Source organism: Equus caballus, chromosome 11, assembly GCF_041296265.1.
Source record: "Equus caballus isolate H_3958 breed thoroughbred chromosome 11, TB-T2T, whole genome shotgun sequence".
Lineage (NCBI taxonomy): Eukaryota > Metazoa > Chordata > Mammalia > Perissodactyla > Equidae > Equus > Equus caballus.
Window position 1 is genome coordinate 20,569,611 of NC_091694.1, and position 11,117 is coordinate 20,580,727.

Sequence of the window (11,117 nt, forward strand, 5' to 3'; positions counted from 1 at the left end):
ACAACATCCCTTTCCTGCTATTCCTGCCAAAGATAAATATCCTACATCCAATCACAAGGAAACATCAGACAAGCCCAAATCAAGCAACATTCTACATAACAACTGTCCTGTAACTTTCAAAAATGTCAAAGTTATGAAAGTCGAGGAAAGAATGAGGAACTATTCCCTTGATTGAAGGAGACTAAAGAGATGCGACAACTTAATTCAGATTGGATCATTAAATTATAACGGACGTTACTGAGACAAATGATGAAATTTGATAGGCTGCTGAAAACCAGATGGTGGTATGTATTTATGTTAATCTTCTGATTTTGATGGTTGTATTGTGGTTATGTATCAGAATGTTCTTGTTTGTAGAAAATACATACTGAAGTATTTGGGGATCATGAGACCTCAGGTTGTCAACTTACTTTCAAATGGTTCAGAGAAAAAATAATCTTTTTTGCCTTAAAAAACAGCTTGTCTGTAAATAATTTTAAAATGTTGTAAGTGACATTTTTTCCAGATAGCCTCTTCCCATTTTGATCACTCTATTATCCTAGGGCTCCTAAACACTGATGGATGTATTTTACATACATTTGTATTCGATATCATTTACTTATTTAGGAATCCTTCTATTTCTTGTATTTATTCTTGTATTTATTTCCTCAATGAGATTATTAAACACCCAAAGGACATAGATTATGCTTCTCTTTCCATTATATTCCTTTGTGCTATCAAGTAGCTAATCTTAATAACCACTTTAAAACACTAAAGGTATTGGAGTATGAATTATCTGAATGGTTGAATTGCCTCTTTCAATTTAAGCCCATGGAAAAACTTTAAATCATCTCTCTTAAGTCATGTGATGGATCCAGGAACTAAGTCCGTGCTGCCTGCTCTTTCACACCGTCAGCAGGCCCTGAGATTCATAGAAATATGTGTCTTGGTGGAAAAATGAGTCACTCCACCAACGCACAGCTGGACTCTCACACCCAGAGCACAATGGAAATTAGGAAATCCCAGTGGAGCACACAGAACCTATATCCAAACAAGAGTTCACACTCTTCCTGTTCTGTTACATTGTGAAACGGAAACATTGTTCCTGGGAAAGGGGCCAGATTCCACAAACGAAATGGTTTTGCTTCAGTGTGCATAGCTGCGAAACACGCTTACCGTGCTTGTTAAGAGTGTCTTGTTTTAAAGATCTGGTCTCGGTTCTAACCAGGAAGTTGATAGGAAGCGGGGGGGTGGGGGGGGGTGGGGGGGGCCTCTCATGTGCAACAGAATGGGTTTAACAGAAAGTCTTCTTAAATACCAGTTCTTGATTTGTTCAAGTGCATGAAAGAGAAAAGCGTCATGCACATTTCTTGCCACCAATGGTGTGTCAATCATTCTGACATGTCCATTTACACATACGAATACATTTCATCCTCAAAACAACCTTAGTATTTTTTATTATGAATAAGTTGTGTTGTAGACAAAAGTAGACAAAATAGTAAATCCCTATGTACCTATCACCTTGCCTCAACAATGTTTAAAGCATGGCCAACCTCGTTTCATCTCTATCCCTATCCACTTCCCTCAGGATTATTTTAAATCATATCCTAGATGTGATATCATTTCATTTGTAAATATTTCAGTATTTCTTTCTTTTTTGTGGGGAAGATTGTTGCTGAGCTAACATCTGTGCCAATCTTCCTCTACTTTATGTGGGATGCCGCCACACTGCAGCTTAAGGAGTGGTGCATATGTCCGCACCTGGGATCTGAACCAGCGAACTCTGGGCTACTGAAGCAGAGCACGCAAACTTAACCACTACACCACTGGGCCAGCCCCTGTATTTCTTAAATATAAGGATGATTTTTAAAGCATAACCACATTGCCACTGTCACACCTTAAAATTTAATAATTCCTGGGGTAGACCTGGTGGCATAGTGGTTAAGTTCACACACTCTGCTTCGGTGGCCTGGGGTTTGCGGGTTTGGATCCCGGGTGCAGAACTAGTACCACTCATCAAGCCACACTGTGGTGGCATCCCACATAAAATAGAGGAAGATTGCCACAGATGTTAGCTCAAGACAATCTTCCTCAAGCAAAAAGAAGAAGATTGGCTCAGAGCCAATCTTCCTCACCCCCCCAAAAAAAATTAATAATTCCTTGACATCAGCAAATATGTAATTAGTATTCAAATTTCCCTGATTGCCTCATAAACCTTTTTTGTTTACAATTTGTTCTTTTGAATTAGGCTCTAAATAACATCCATATGTTGTAATTGGTTGACTGTTTTTTTCTTTTTCTTTTCTTCTTCTTCTTTTTTTTTTGCTGAGGAAGATTCACCCTGAGCTAACATCCGCTGCCAATGTTCCTCTTTTTATATGTGGGCTACCACCTCAGCGTGACCACTGACAGACAAGTACTGTAGGTCCGTGCCCAGGAACTGGACCCAGGCCACTGAAGCAGAGCAAGTCAAACTTAACCACTAAGGCCACTGGGGCTGGCCCTGCTTTTTTTTTAATGCCTTTTAAATTCTCTTTTAATTTTGTGACTTCCCCCATCGTCATCATCTCTTCCTCTTTCCCCCTTCTCTCTCTCTCTGCAATTTGTTTGTTGGGGAAACTAGGTTGTTTGTCTTGTAGAATTTCCCACCTCCAGATTTTACTAATTGCTTTCCTACAGTGTTGTTTAACATATTTCTCTGACCCCTATATTTCCTATAAACTGATAGTTAAGCTGGACACTTGATCAGGTTCAGGTTTGATTGTTTTGTTGTTGTTTTTTGTCAAGAATACTTCGTAGGTGTTGGTGTGTACTTCCTATCACACCCGGACACATAACGTCAATCCTCTCTCTTTTTGTGACATTAAGATTAATGAGTGGGGGAAAAAACAAAACAAAACATTGTCTTGAATCTGCATTCAATAAACAAAAGAAGGAATAGACTGTTTCTCCTCCTCCCCCCAAAAAGATTAATGAATAAGTTTAAGTGTTGTTAATCTGCTATAACAATCGTAGAATCCCCATCAGTTTCCACCTAATAGTCTTAGCAGGGATTAATGACCATTATCTAGATCATTATTTCACTGGAGGCTACAAAAGGATGAATTTCTCACTCTATCATTCCATCTTCATTTATGAGCTGAAATTATTCTATAATTAAGAACCTTCCCACACCAACTATTTGGTCTCCCTGAGGTACAATTGAAACAGGAAAGGTAGGATAAATGCTTAATTATTTCCCTTTATTTCCAATTTTCAGAATAATAAATTGGTTCGCTAGTATTTTCCAAAGGTGATTTCCAAGGAGTGTTTTGTTTGTTTAGTATCGTGATGCACTCATGGATTTAAACATATTTGATGTGTATTACCTGAAATCGAACAGCTGGAAAAGTAAATTAACAATACTTTTTTATGCATGCTTTTCTACTTATATAAAGAAAGAGATCAATTATAAATAAATAAACTAACATCAGGAATTTCTTTTTAAAAGCATTGTCCAGAGAATAGAATAGGATTAGTATATATTTAATCTAATCTTCTATGGTTTCTACATCTGTACTCCTAGATAATGAAAATTGCAATCTTTTAGACTCCTCACTCTCCCTCGTTGTCTACATGTAATCAGCCACCAAGCCGCATTGATTTTCCCTCCTATAGAGCTCTCCCATCAATTCTCTTCCCTCTCTGTACGTTGTACTGCTTTAGTTAGATGGTCATCTTCTGCTGCTGGGACTGTTTTAGCGGCCTCCTGATAGAGCTCCCTGCTTCTAGTCTCAACCCCTTCCAAACTATCATTTACATTTCCTCAAATCAGTTTTCTTTCTAAAATGCAAATCACTTCCTCTCCCTCTTTTGGTTAAAATCCTTAACCTTTAGGATAAAGTCCAGACCTCTTAACCTGACTTCCAGGATGCTCCTTCATTGGGTGACTTTTTCCTGCCTAGCCTCACCTTTAGTCTCTCTGCCTCCAACCATCTTATACTCCAGCCTCAGTAAACAAGCTATTTGCCATGCGAAATAGCCATGAGGGCTCAGACATCCTTTTGCCTTTACCAAGATCTTTCCTCTGCTTAGAATCCCGACCTTCACTACATTTTTCTGCTTGGCAAATGCTTATTCATTCTTCGAGCCTCAGCTCAACTCCTTTGAAATGTCCCAACTCCCTTATGTAAATGTAAGCACTCTTTCCCAAGTGCTCCCATTGCTCCATCTATATGCTGCCTTTCATGGCCGTCATCCCATTAAATTGTAGCTGTTGTGGTACATGTCCAGCTCCCATGTTAGACTATAAGCTCCCTATGGCAAGGACCATGTCTTTCCACCCTTTGGTCCCCATCTCCTAGCACCGGGACTAACACTTTATAGGCACTTGATAACTATCTGTTAAATGTTTGCTTGAATAAATGATGTTCAAAATGATTTTTCTGAAGTACTGTAAGAGCCCAGAGGGCTTTCTGAATTATCAAAGATTAGAATCATAGAGTCAAAGAATGTCAGAAGGAAAGAACTTCAGAAATCATCTACTCCTGGGGCCAGCCTGGTGGCACAGTGGTTAAGTTCGCACATTCCACTTCGGTGGCCTGGGGTTCACCGGTTCGGATCCTGGGTGCAGACATGGCACTGCTTGGCAAGCCATGCTGTGGTAGGTGTCCCACATATAAAGTAGAGGAAGATGGGCATGGATGTTAGCTCAGGGCCAGTCTTCCTCAGCAAAAAGAGGAGGATTGGCGGCAGATGTTAGCTCAGGGCTAATCTTCCTCAAAATAAAAAAAAGAAAAGAAAAGAAAAAAGAAATCATCTACTCCTATTTCTTCATTTACAGATGGAAAAACTAAGAGCTAAGAGAGAAGTGAAGAACTAAGAGAAGGAAAGTTGTTTGCTTGAAATCATACAGCAATTTGGAGACAGAGTCATGAATAAACATTCTGTTCAGCAGATGTTTAGTGTAAAATGGATTTTTCCTACTCTAATAGATTATGTACAATCTATTCTAATCAGATTATGCAGTCAGTTAACCAAATATTAAATTAACAGGTACGCTCCTCTATCTTCTTGGATAAATGGATTGTTTATTACAGTTCAGTTAGAACTGGGATAAAGTTTTGCTGCTATCTTGGTCTTTAGCTTGCTAATATTTCTGATTAGACTCAAGCAAGTCATTATTTCCTTGGGTCTAGGAGACGTTGTGAATATTCATATTATGTGTTAATTAAAATTGTTAAACTCTCAAAGGATAGCCATATTTCCAAGTTACTTAGGAGAAACTCATTGTTGCCACCAGTTCTGCCTATAGATTATACTGGGAACATTACAAAAATTTAATCTTTCTTTAATAGGAGGACTTGGGCTAAGTATTGCTAGTATGCAAATAAATCTCATTTCAAATTCCATTTATTTGTTTATTACAGGAAAATTAAGCCTAATCTCTACCAGGAAAACTTTTGTGACCAGACTGACTATACACAACAGGAAATAATAAAGTTGAATTCCTTTTAAAAATGGTTTACTATTCCAGAATTTAAACTCTACTAACTCATTTTCTAAAATGATTCGCATTGAATCAAGTATCCATTTATTTGCCCCACCTCTTTAGGCCTTAGTTTCTCATCTGAAAAACACTTAATGGTCCCTAAGCTGATACATGATTTTGGAAGAACATTGCACACTAGGGTCCCTTACTGATCTAACATTCCATAATTCATTGATTTCAAGCCATAATTCTAAACCGAGTGCCTTTTGACTATATCAAACTCTCCCAGGTGCCGAATCAGTTTCAAAGAAATCCTGGCCTATAAGAAGTTCGTTGGAGAGAACAAACATGCACAGAGAGAAACAATAACTCAGAAGATGGCAAAGGGGATGATGCTTATAACATATCTTCAGAATAGGGTCTATCAAGCAAACTGGAGTAGCAGGAGCTTAATGTAAAAGGATAGTAGGAGGGGCCAGACCAGTGGCATAGCAGTTAAGTTCTTGTGCTCTGCTTTGGCAGCCCGGGTTCGCCGGCCCAGATCTGGGGCCAGACCTATGCACCACTTATCTAGCCATGCTGTGGCAGGCATCTCACATACGAAATAGAGGAAGATGGGCACAGATGTTAGCTCAGGGCTAATCTTCCTCAAAAAAAAAAACACCCGAAAAAGAAAAATAGCATGAATATTCATAGAAGAATTATTCATAATAGCTAAAAAATGGAAACAACCCAAATTTCCATCAACTGATGAATAGATAAATACCATACAGCATATCTATACAATAGAATTTTATTCAGCCATTAAGAGGAATGAAGTTGGGGGCCAGCCCCATGGCCAAGTGGTTAAGTTCGCACACTCTGCTTGAGCATCCAGGGTTTTGCCCGTTCAGATCCTGGGTGAGGACCTAGCACGGATCTTCAAGCCACACTGATGCGGCGTCCCACATACCACAACTAGAAGGACCCACAACTAAAATATACAACTATGTACTGGGGGGCTTTGGGGAGAAGAAGGAAAAATAAAAATTAAAAAAAAAAAAGAGGAACGAAGTCCTGATATATGCTACCACATGGATCAACTTGGAAAATATGCTAAGTGAAAGAAGCCAGACACGAAAGGCCTCATATTGTATGATTCCATTTATATGAAATGTCCAGAATAGGCAAATCTATAGACCGTAGTTTAGTGATTGTTAAGGGCTGAGAGAAGAGAGGAATGGGGAGTGACAGCTAGTGGGTATGGGGTGACAATGTTGAATTTTACCTGAGCCCTGTGTGCCTGGAAAACATTGAAATTTAAAGGAATTTCCCTACTCTTTTGTGTTCTGGAAAATAGCTTACTGCAAAGAACCACCCTTCTCCCTATGACTCATGGCTGCCCCTCTTGTTTACCTGTGGTAGAGACAGACCCAGACTCTCCACGTTTCCGTCCTTTGCCTCATAAATGATTAACTGAACTGCTTGTCTCCACTGATCACACAGAACAAAATGCTTGTTAACCAAATTTTGTTTAAGCTTCTCTCCTTCCTCCAGGCCCCTGATCTTTGGCCCACTCTTGGCCTGAGCCAGCACACAAACCCTCCTGAGGATAGACTGGCTGCAGGAAAAAACATTCTCTCATCTGCTCTCCGATCAAGCCACGCTTTCGTCCCATCCCCTGAGCCTGGTTCTCTCTAGCTTCGTTTACTCCTCTCTGTGAAAGAAAACTCCTTTTTGCCTGGCCCTTGAGACACTTCTAGACCTATGGTCACAGCATTCTCTCTGTTACAATTACTCCCCTGACTGCAATAGTCGCCTTCTTCCCATACAACAATCCTTTTGAATCAAGTGTCTCTTCACCAAGTCTGGATTTATTTTTTATTTGGCAGGCGTTTATTTGGGGGTGATGAAAATGTTCTAAAATTGATTGTGGTTGCCAACTCTGTGAGTATATTAAAACCATTGAATTGTGCAGTTTAAATAGGTGAATTATATGGCATGTGAATTACATCTCAATAGAGCTGGGTCTTTTTTTGTTTTTCTTTTTGAGTAGTTTTAAAGGCTATTTTTTTTTTAAAGAAAACGAAAGGAAGAAAAAATAAGCTATCAAATGGGACAAGGAATAAATAAAAATAATACAGCCCCAAAAGGCCACGAGGGGAGAGTCTTAGGGACAAATCGGTCAGCAGTGCTAAATCTGGCAGTGTCCAAATAGAATTAGAAAAGGAGATCGCTGGTGGAATGTGGAGTTTATTAGTGACTTTTAAGTGCTCTTTCAGTAGAGAGGAGGCCACCTTTTTGGGTAAACTGCAGAAGTTTAAGGACTAAATGGAGGGTGAGGGATGATGTATGGCAGCAGCTCTAGAAAACAGTGAAATTTGAACAGGAGAAAACAGATGGACTTAACCTTGAGGAGACAGGAAGGTACAACCAATTAAGACTGCTTTTCTTGTTTGTTTGTGTGCTTGTTTCTGTTTTTATTTTTAGGATGAAAGAGACCAGTGCATTTTGAAGGCAGAGGAGGAGGAGAGGTTTTATGGCATTTTCATTAATTTATTTTTTAATGTTTTCTGGTTTTAAGCCCAAATTGCTGCTTCCCTGAGACTCTCTCACCCCACAGCAAATTCGCTGTGTCCTTTGAATGGTTTCTAGCCCCACACTGTGCATAAACTAGCACTTAATAAGTGATTGTGGTTGTTTTTCTGGTTTAGGAAAGTTACCCTACATATTAATGTTTGAAGGAGAAGAAAGGAAGGAATTTTTGAAGAAGAGAACTATACAAATACTATAGGCTCTTTTCATGTATGTCAGAGGGACAAGAATAGTGCTTCTAAATCCTGCCAGAAAAGCCTCACTGCTGTCTGTGGCAGCTGTGAGCCAGCTGCTGAGGACTGGTTTTCCGTGCCAGATGGTTTCTCTGATGTGAAGACACATCATTCATCCTAACTGTTTATTATTAACGAAACACGCTGTCTCCCTAGGATCTCTCTCAGCACACATCCAAAACTGAATGGAACATATTGCATGCTGTGCCCCTCACATCTTGCTGGATGTCCCTAAATGTAAACTGAGAGGACTTATGGCAGAACCAGATAAGAGAGGAGCAATGCCTGCCTATCTCCACTCCCACCTCAGCACTTTCACACCTCATGCTACTGCGGGGAGGGGGGAGGGTGCACCCCTCCTCCTCTCTTACACCTAGAGACCCTCCGCCTGTGAACCCTTCCCCACTCTCCCAGGAAGTAGTGACAACCTTTCCTGAGCTGCTGGAGCCACTTCCACATTGTATCAGAAACTATGCATCTGTCTCTGCTGCTCTATAAGCTTCTCAACAGGAGGCACTGGGCTTTGGTTCATCCTCCTTGAAGTCACAGCCCAGTAGCAGGCTTATGATAAGGAGTCACACACTTGGTTGAACGAATAGATGGATGGAGAAATACGATAGAGCGCTGTGAAATTCCAGCTGCTGACATGGTTGTATCCTGGTGTTATTTCCCTGGGCCAAAGTGTTGTTTGTTTCCACCTCTCTAGCCCTTTTACAGACTGCCTCAGCAGCTGAAAGCACACAATGGAACAGTGTGCTTTTCAGCAAATAGAGTGAGCAATGGAAAATGCAGAGCATCGACCCTGAAAGCAAGCAATGGCATGCTGAATGCAATTCCAAATGAAGAGAAGCTGCTGATTTTCACTGAAACGGAATGAAGTCCTCTGGGAAGGATTGTTCGACACCATTTCTGGGTGCCGGTTTTCATAAAGCTAGGGCACAAAGACTCGGCACGCCCCCTGTTGGACTTAGCTGGCATTTAGTAAGAAAAGGAACAGGAGAGAAACTTGTTGATACAAATATTTCTTGGACACAGTAGGCAAGGGGAGGGCGCTTTCTGCAAAATTCTGTTCAGGAAGCATCAAATGAGTCAGAGATGTATTCACTAAGCTATCCCTGGGACATAATTTGACTCATCCACAAATACTGACATTCCTTTTTGAAGAATAGGAAAACTTTCCTAATGAGAAAGCCAGAATGGTATGGATTTAATTCCTTTTAGCAAAAACAAGTCAGCCAGTAAAACTCCTCTTCAGCATTCCTCCCCACCAAGTGATGTTTAAGTTGTAATCTCTAAATGTCCACTGATAGAGAACTGGTTAAGTAAATACAGTACATCCATACATTGGAACAAAAGGCAGCTCTACAGCTAGTGTTATGAAACAGTCCCACGAGTATTAGTAACCGAAAAAAAGCGAAGTTCTGAGCAATATATATATATTTGACCATATGTGCAGAGACTTTCTATAGAAGTTTCCACAAAAAGTAGAAACAATTCTTTTCTCCTGGGAGAGAAATTAGTTGCCACAGACTAGGGTAGAAAGAAAACTTCTCACTGTATTTCTCTGTGTGCTATTTGAAATTTGTATCTTGTATGTCACCTGTAAAAATAATCTAATCAAATTTTAAAAAATAATCTTATGAATGTCCAATAAGGTTCTCTATTGTCACTCTTCTTTTTTTTTTTTTTTTTAAAGATTTTATTTTTCCCTTTTTCTCCCCAAAGCCCCCCGGTACATAGTTGTGTATTCTTCGTTGTGGGTTCTTCTAGTTGTGGCATGTGGGACGCTGCCTCAGCGTGGTCTGATGAGCAGTGCCATGTCCGCGCCCAGGATTCGAACTAACGAAACACTGGGCCGCCTGCAGCAGAGCGCGCGAACTTAACCACTTGGCCACGGGGCCAGCCCCTTGTCACTCTTCTTTTTTCTAGAAGTTTTATCAATACTCAATGGAAGGAACTTAAACTGCTACATTTTCTCTTAAATTCTAAAACAAATTGATAATCTGTCAGTTCTAGCAGATATGTATATATATATATATATATGATTTTATATACCAGTTCACTCTATTTGAATCTCAAACAAGAAAGCCGCTTGTTTCTGAGGAAACAGCTACTGAAGTATGAGGGGAAATATTTTATCCAATAGTTGTTGGGGCTACCCCAGACTATCCCAGACAGTGAGCTCTCCAGCTCCTTTCTGGATTGGAGGGTGTTTTGACTGGATTGACGGGGCTCAGGGTTCCCACAGAGCAGTTTTTCACTCTTCGTAATAATAATGTGTGCCAGATTAGAAGTGACCTTTTGCCAAGGCCAACATCTATCCAAGTGGGGAAACCCAAGCTTGGTTTCCTAACCAGGGGAAAGGTTTGCAGCTTTTTCTGGGGGAAAGGGGTATAGTGTGTCTCCCGGGAAGCACAGCTCCAGTGCTGTGCTAGAGAGCAAAATGGGGGAGCATCAGCAGCCTCTCTTTCCCTGGACTTTTGAGCTAAGGATCCCCCTTACTCCTGCTGGGAACTGCCTGCTCCATCATGGTTGAAAATATGTCTGAAGCTAATCCTCAAGCCAGCAGGCTCAAAATCAGCACATGTGAGTGGCCATATCTGCCCCTCCCGGTCCTAAGGAAAGGTAGAGTGCTAAGGTGGAAAGAGCAACAGAGGAGGCCAGGGACCTGGTTTGAGTGCCAAGCCAATGTTAACCTGCCGGTAACCTCCAGCAAGTCGCTTGCCTTCTCCAGGCCCTCCTGTTCTGCTCTATCAAATGAGGAGGCTGGATTTGATGATCTGATTGCTAAGTGCTAGTCTCTGAGATCAAGAGAGATGGATGTGCTCCTGCATCCTGCTCTCTGAGGTTAGTGTCAGCGA